This window comes from Accipiter gentilis, chromosome 6 (assembly GCF_929443795.1).
Source record: "Accipiter gentilis chromosome 6, bAccGen1.1, whole genome shotgun sequence".
Taxonomy (NCBI): domain Eukaryota; kingdom Metazoa; phylum Chordata; class Aves; order Accipitriformes; family Accipitridae; genus Astur; species Astur gentilis.
Genome location: NC_064885.1, coordinates 36,145,144 through 36,153,609, shown reverse-complemented (window position 1 = coordinate 36,153,609; position 8,466 = coordinate 36,145,144). Strand labels below are relative to the sequence as shown.

The following is an 8,466-nucleotide window of genomic DNA, read 5'->3' as shown; positions in this document are numbered from 1 at the left end:
ACTTCCGGCGGGCGGTACCATCCCCATCCGGGGTCAGGGCCCCGCTCCCTTCCTGTTATTGCCCGTGCGGGAGGCGGCTCTGTGGGAGCGGCGCGGCGGCTGTCCGGCCCCGCTTCCGCGCAGCGCCTGGAGCGAAGCGGAGCGGGGGCTGGGACAGTTACCCGCCTGAAGGGTGCGGTGGCGGCTGTGAGGTGACTCAAGGAGTTGCGAGTGGCTGCGGGACGCTGCCCGGCCCAGCCCAGCCCTGCCCTGCCCTGCCCGTCGGGGCGGCGGCGGCTGCGGGCCGGCGGGGAGGCCGCGCCTGTGAGGTGAGTGAGGCGCGGGTCGGTGCTGGGGGTCGCCTGGGTTTCCCCCCCCCCCGGGCACGGCGGCGTTTTCTGGGATGTCCGGCGGTGGTCGGGGGCTTGCCGGCACTCTGACCGGGCGGTGGCGGAGGGGAGCGCCGCTTTCTGTAGGCTGTGGGGCGTCTTGCTCGTCTTCGGCGGGCGGAGGGGGAGGCACGACCATCGGCGGGTCGGAGCGCGGCTGCGTCCTCCTGCGGCGGGGCTTCCCTCGGCCGGGAAAGCTCCAAGGCGTTGCTCCGCCAAATCGCGATTTGTGGGTCTCCCCTCGTACGGACGTGACCTGGGAGAGGAAAAAAAAAACCAACCACCAAAACCGTAGCGGTTTGTCGCTTTCGGGTGCGGCTCCCCCCACCCCCGAAATACAGCTGTTTTCTGTAAATGTGTTTCAGCAGTTGTCGTGATGGAGCGTATGCGGGCTCACGGTTGGGTTAGTTAATAATACCGGGAGCAGAGCCTCTTCCGACTGGGTGTGTGTATGAACTGGCGGCATGCAATCTTCTGTTTCCAGCTGCAGTCCACTTACGGTAGCAGTGTCACATCTGTGCTACCTGGAGCAACTTCGTGTTTTATACTCTCTAGAGAGCTGTTTTTATTGATGTTAAATATGAAATTGCTGTTTCTTACCGGTACTTGTGTTTCCTAGTAGATGGCGTTAACGCAACTTTGACCACACTAATACAAACTGCAGTTTGTTTTTCTTTGGGGCTTGTGTTGCTGTTTTCAGCACTCCTGAAGTTACTAAAATGTCAGATTTGTTATTTCTGTTGCTGTTACTAGTATGTCCCTGTACATTTTTTTTCTTCTCTGTAACTCTTTTCTTGTGGACTTTAAAAACGTGATTGAATAGAGGTTATTTTATAAACAATGCATGTTCAGAACAAGCACAAGGAAGGTATATGTTTAAAGGTAGACAGAATGGACTACAAAGCTTTGCTTGAGTTAATTCTGCAGTTATGAGCATTCTTCAGCGAAGTTGTAAAGGAGTGGTAACTGGATTCTGAATTTGGATTTTGTTATACTTAATGGGAGAAATCTGGACTCTGTTCTGTTAGTTACTTGCATCCTCACATTCCTGTTTTGAGCTATAGCAGGCTTTCAAATTCATCACAAAGTCAGAAACTTTCCCGTCGTGATCTGAACCGTTCTTTAATTTCTCCCACCTCACAATTAATTTACAGAGATGTTCTCATACTTGTTGCTTCAGTTGCTTCCATGCTGCAATTCTGTAATGCAGCGTAATAAAGTCCCCCTCTTGTTGTGTGTAAACATCATTAGTTCCTAGGAATGTTCCAGTACTCGGGACGATGGGATTTAATGGTTTTGTCTACTGTGGGGAACTGACTGGATAAGCTGTTCTGAAATAAAGCCCCCTGTGAAATTAAAGTTTCACAATAAGTAACTTTATTCTCAAACAATAACATTGGCAAACTTTTCCAGAGTGGTTAGTTATTTGGAAGCATATTTTAGCCAACGACATCATGTAGACAAACCATGCATCAACTGAGCTCATAGTGTTTACAGAGGAATTTATGAAACCACACCATTACTTATGCGATCAATTAAAATATTCTGCTTTTTTGTTAAGACAATAAATACGGCAAATTCAGAGCTGCAGTTGAAATTTGACTGGAGCAGATGCCCTGCATTTCGTAGATGTTAAGCTGATGCCTTAATAATCTGCAGACAGTGTTTCGTGTTTTTTCAAAGCACACTAAGCCCAGCCTACAAATCCATGCTAAGGTTTTTTAGTTGTTTGGCTGCTTCAAATTGTCATTCTGTGTTAATGGCAAATTTTTTTTTACTACTTGTTGCAATTTACTTGCATGAATAATGGCACAGGGTGGGTTGGGGGTTTTTTCTGGAGTATTACTTGGGAAAGGTGGTGTAGCTGAGCTGTTTACAAAGCAATTGTGCTTTATTGGAAGTCATAAAGTAGTTCAGTACTTAGTTAACTGTTTCTCTGACAATCGGGCTCTTCCTGCTTTCTGGAAGCAAATGGGGGATATGGCTTCCTGGATAACTCACTTTTTAAAAGTTTCTGGAAGCTTTAGAATAGGAATTTCTACAACAAGCAAGGGTTTCACGCTTTACCATCATGCTATCTCACAAGACCGAGTATGTCCTAAGAGGCTTCCAGTTATTGGAAGATGATTGCACCTTTAAAAGGTGTTATCACTGGTGCGGTTTAACCCCAGCCAGCAAACGGTTACTTGGGAAGATAATGCCGTTGCTCCGAATGTCCACCCCTTCCCCCTCCTTCCCCCAGTTTTATAAGCTGAGTATGATATCATATGATGTCTGGAATATCCCTTTGGTCAGTCGGGGTCAGCTGTCCTGGCTGTGTCCTCTCCCAACTTCTTGTGCACCCCCAGCCTCTTCGCTGGTGGGGTGGGGTGAGAAGCAGAAAAGGCCTTGGCTCTGTGTAAGCACTGCTCAGCAGTAACAAAAACGTCTCTATTATCAACACTTGTTTCTAGCGCAAATCCAAAACATAGCCCTGTAGTGGCTACTATGAAGAAATTAACTCTAGCCCAGCCAAAACCCGCACAATCGCATAGAGAATGGACTTCCTGATCACGGTTGTTCCTCGGATTCAAGTGTGTAGTGTGCATTTTCAATGGCTTGGCCACCTGTAATACAATTTTGAACAACTTTGATGATTATCGTAGTTTTAACTCGGAAAGAAAGTAAAGTTGTCTATAAACGACTAGACAACAAGCCTAAGGCTGGCATTTAGTCTGCAAGAACTGCTTTCTTAAAAAATTTTGTACATAAAAAGTCAATTTGTTATGTAGTCTTCTAGGCTTTTGGTGCAGGTTCTCTGGGTACCAGGAATACTCGGATATCTGAACACCTTGCAAATATCAGTTGCTTCCAAATAGAAGATTGTTGCTATTGCTTTTCTTGCCTTTGGGGGAAAGGAAATTGGGATGAGGATACATTAATTCCAAATCATGCAAAAAAAACGCTAGCGTCTCGTAGATGGGTAGCATATGTAGGTTTGCTTTGCCCAGTTGAGTACATTAGTGAAGGTTAACAAAGGTTGTAGTTAAAAGTACATTTGAAAAATGTTGTATTTGGGTGAGGGGAAGCTAAGACTTTTTTTTTAAATGTTGATACTAATGAGGAAACTGATTTTTATAACTGGAGTGGGAATAATACTGCAAAATTAGTCTTTCCAGTTTAGTCTTAAAATACCATTATATAACTTAAGTTTCGTCTTGCTACTTACTGAAAAGTGGGTGTGATCTAGTAAATCTCCCATTGAGGAAAAATGGGCCATATGTGCATTTTTTGTGTCCATGGTTGAGTTGGAGGGAGACCATTAGGGAAAGAATAAGAGTTTGTACTTTGGCAAACTGAAGAAACAGACTTGTGCCTTGTAGTGTAAGCTAAGGTAGGGTTTGTTGGGGGTTTTGCAGCTTTTCATGCATTGCATTGCATTCCATGCTTGTGGGAGCTTTGTCTCATCCTTTTAAAAAGCCAGACATCCAGCTGCTCCAAGTGATGATGCCTGTCTGAAATTGTAGCTATGGCTAGAAGAGGCCACAAAAATATTTACGCTAAAACTGGATGGGAATTTTCTTTTGCTTTTTAAGTTGAATGTGTCATGGCAAAGCATTCTGTTGCAAGTCTCTCTTTGTACTACCCTAATCCAAATGTGAGCAGTGGAGAGAGAAAATAGATTTCTCTTGATACTTATTTGGACACCAAACATATGTGAATTGTTTTGAGTACAGGGTTGGTCCAGATAATCTCCAGAGGTTCCTTCCAACCGAATTCATTCTATAAATCTACTTCTGAATGGTTAATGGAGTGTTAAATGAACCAGAAATAATGCTCTGAAGTGTAACTTTGTTTTTTCCTGCAGCACTGCTATAGTATTAACTTTAAAAAAAAAAAACCAAACAAAAACAACCCCAAACAAACAAACAAAAAAAACCCAACCAAAAAAAAACCCAAAACAACACAAAACCAAGCCCAACTAGGGGATAGAGGGAATTAAACTGCTTTTAAAAAAAAAAAAGGGGGGGGGGGCACTTTCATAAATTCTATAAGTTAACTTGTCAAATGGAAATGCAGCAGGCTGAGTACAGTTTACGTAATTCTGGATCTTGTCTTCTCGGTCTAAGCAGTACTTAATGGTTTTGCAGCCAGCATGTTGTTTTATTTTATATAGCATGCATTTACACTTCAATTCTAAAAAAAGTATTTTTCTAGTTAACTGTGGATGCAGATGTTTGTGAAAGGCAGTCTCAGAAGCCTGTGTATTTGAAACAAATGTGAGGGAGAGTGGACATCATCACTTGCTCTGTATTAAGAGCATTTTTTTTCCTTAAAGCCAGTAAAGCAGGGAATAAAAGCACTTTGGTGAATTATGCCTGCTAAGTACACTTGCTGGGAATGCTTATAGTCAGTTTTTGAAAAACTGTGCTCAAATAGCTGAACTCTAGAAATGTAAAAGTGAAATTCAAAGAAACCAGCTTACCTTTGTGAAATTGAAGGGGAGAGAATGGTGGAGTACCGTGGAAGCCTTCACCTCTCTGGCATGTTGTTAACTTGCAGCAGCAGAAGTAAATGACTACTTCAGTCTAGTTTAATAAGAACAGTTGGGTCAAACTTAGAACTTGAGGTTCAGCAATCTCTTGTTTCATGACCCATTGCTTTTTGCCAGTGGAAGGTTAGATATACCTCAAAGAGATTGTTTGGGTTTTTGTTTTTTGTCTATCCATTAAGATGTTTCCTTAAATTAGTTTATATTCATGGATTTTTATGTAGGAAAACTTTGGCAGTTTCGCTTACAGCTTCTGATTAAAGAAATGCTTGCAAATGTAGCTTTTGAGGATTGTGAACCACAAAGCATGTTTTGTCAAATTCAGGAGACTTACTGAATTGACTAAGACTTACTGTAAAGTTTCCTGAAATTTTGAGACAGCTGAGTCACGTTATTGGCTGTACATTATGACCCTCTTCTAAGGCAAAGAAATGTAGAGAAACATCCCTTATCTCAAAGTCCAAACAGAAAAGAAAGAAAACTGGAAGGTTCCCTCCTAGATTGTACAACATGTCAAAAAACTTATCTGTCATTGAGACTTAACTGTTTTTGTTACTTCCATACTAATTAGTCAGTCTTTTGCCAATACTTAAATGTGGCAGTTAATGGTGATGAATGACTCTTGCCCAATTTGTTCCAAGTCTGTGCCTGATTTTTAACTCTTGCTGTTAACTTGGGTCACGGTCCTTCCAGAAGCAAGGATATTCTGCTGAGATTGGATTTGTTGTGTTGGAAAAGTGTCTCGAACTATAAGCTGTTTAGCTGTGGATCCTTGCAGAGGACACTAAATCTGTGAGCAAAAAATTACTCCTTGTTGCAACCTTATTCCTTCTTTTAGCTATTAGCAGTCAACAAAGAAACAAGTTTTTGAACATCCTTAAAATGCAAGAAACCTTGAATGTTACTGAAAAGAAAATATTCAAGATTCGGCATTTCGTCTGAGACTAATCAACCATAAGTAGAAATACCTGCCTGTTCTGTGATCTGAACATAATGGAACAAAATTTTCTGTGCCTTGGGACTTTGACATCTGATTCGCTAGAAAAGCGAGGAGATGGATCTCTGCAAAGATGTAGGCAAACCAAACACTGAACACTTGAAAATACAAGCACAAAAAAGGTAAGAATAAGCAGAGAGTGAAGACTGGTTTACCAAGCAAGCAGAGTAGAGATGAATTGTTTCTTTTCAAACTCAACGAATATGCTTTGTGTGATGAGATACGTTATTATCCAACTTTGGTGCTTGTGCCATTAAGTTACTTTTCATTAAGGTTGGAAAACACTAACTTGACTCTTGACTACAGGCATAGTTTAAAAGATTAAAGTTAATAGTGCTAACATGAGGAGAAGTTTCTAGATAGAGCTGGTTCCCTTTGGGAAAAGGGAAGTAAAACTTCCATGCCAAGTACTCTAAAATGTGCTTCTTGTGGTCATTAAACTGTTTGGATTATAAAACATACCAGTTATTCTTCATTTTTCGTATTTATGTTCCCAGCTCTTAACAGAATAATCCACAAATGTTGTGGCTGGGTTATAAAAGAGGAAGTGATACTAATAAAACTGGAAATTGCTCTTCTGCTTGCTGAAAAGTTTGTGGATGTTGAACAACCAGTTCCACTTACCAGTTTATCAAGGCAGTCTCCACTGGTGATTAATATATTGTATTTTATCTTCTTGCAATTTCCTGCTGTTGCCTCTGAAATCTCCTTCAGTTTTGACGTCAAGTACTGCAGAAGAGTACTTGTACCAAGAAAACCTCTAGTGTCAAAGTGAAAGAGCTAATTTTTAAGCAACATCCAGACATCTTGAATAGTCTTGACTGTGGTGTATAATTGAGGATGTGTCCAAATAGGATGCCTGTGAGTGCCACTTTTCGTCTAGTAAGTTTGTTACAAAGATTGATTTATAATAAATTATGTTTGTGTTTTGGTGTGAAGTAGTAGGTAATATGTGAAATTGAAATGCTGTCATTGTAGGTAATAAACTTAACCAGTTACATGAAATTTTTGGATAGTGGTCGCTAGCTAAAAGAAAGTGCTTAAAATGGATTTTAACATTTGAATTGAGAAGGTAAAGTTTAACTGTTTTTTTTCTCAAGTTTAACTGCTTGCCAAGGTTGTGGTTAGTAAAATTCTAATAACTTGTCTTCATCCTCAACTTGCTCTGAACCAGGGGGTAAAGCACTAATGTTATCACTGTTTAGCAGCACTCCCTTGATCTTATCTAACTCCAACTTGGAATGCTTTGACGTGTGGGGGAAGATGGCATAACTACCACCAAGAGATAAAGGATGAAAATGAAAGCCAACAAGAAACAAAATGGCACAGTTGATACTTGAAGAAAAGGATAGCAAAACCTATTCCTGACTGTGGAAACTTCTTAAATGTGTTGTCAAAGTACTTTGCAATCCTGCTCTTCAACTCTTCCTTCATCACCTGTTTTCCAAACCTTTCATTGTACATCAGCAGATAGGATAGTATCACAAGCAACTTCAAGGTGATATGAGAAGAGTAACTATTATTACAGCTTCTAGTCTCTTGCTATCCTCGTTTGTGAGCAGGTTATTTATTTAAACAACAAAAAAAGATTATTTGCAATATAGCAACCCTTCCCTAATTGGTTTTGTGTGTTGGTTTTTTTAATGGGTTGAAATTAAATCCAAAACACTTAAGCCTTTGTGGTCTTCTGTTCTATCCCAGGGTTAAACTTTACCAGGCTGAAAACTGCTTTCAGTCTTTTTGAATATACACACCTACAAAAACATAAATGGCATGTTTCCAAAGAACCATGTATTAAAAATACTTCCTTGTTTGTGCAGATGTGTAAAGTTCTCTTAATAGCAGTGGCTGACTACTGCCAGTGTCTTTTTGGCTTTTTTAAAATAAAGGTCTGTCTTTTTAATGTGTCCCTTTTACAGAGCTCTGATTGTAGTAGCAGGCAGCATGTGCCTTTGTCTCGAAGGGTTCAATCTGGGTATGAAAGTGACGTTCCAAGCTGGGAGGTTGAGAAGTCTTTAAACTATTGAGGAGATGTTGCTGGAATTCACTGTTTAAATACCTATGAGCTTATGTCACTTTCTTCTGTGTAAAGTTCATGTTAATTGCAAATATTATGTATTTAGACAAATATTAGCCATTTCTTTCAGATGTAGTAAACACAAATTGCTGGTACCCTGACCTCATAAGAGAAACAATTTGGCTAACAGCTTGAAGTATAGGGAAAAGAGATGCACTAACAACAAATTTAATGTCTCAGTAGCCCTCTACTTGAAATCATGCTTTCGTGTTTGCACAACATAGGGTTTGCAAAGCAGATGCTTCTAACAGATACGTACAGAAATGATAAACATTGATTAAACATGCTGAAGAATCATTTGTCACAGTTCACTGTGGCTGTTTTTATACTTCAGGCTGAAGCATGCAGGACCTAATGACATACATAGTCACAATGAATCATGTTTGTTTGCACTTCTTGGAACACAAATGCAAATATGTTAGTGTCTCAAGAGTCATGATTGTTGCTTTGGTATTCAACCTGTAAATGCAGAGAAAAGTCCTATCCAACCAGA

General features: G+C 40.6%; 1 protein-coding gene across 2 annotated transcripts in view; it reads left to right on the top strand.

Moving 5' to 3' along the window:
* Positions 1-77: 77 nt before the first annotated feature.
* The window catches only part of PIK3CA (phosphatidylinositol-4,5-bisphosphate 3-kinase catalytic subunit alpha), a 48,169-nt gene continuing 39,780 nt past the window's right edge, over positions 78-8,466 (top strand). The window contains exon 1 of one of the 2 annotated variants that reach the window (XM_049803139.1): positions 78-308. The gene's annotated coding sequence lies outside the window, so the exon portion shown is untranslated. Of the gene's footprint in view, positions 309-4,310; positions 6,019-8,466 lie in introns of those variants that run through there. The other variant, XM_049803140.1, reaches the window with a different exon arrangement.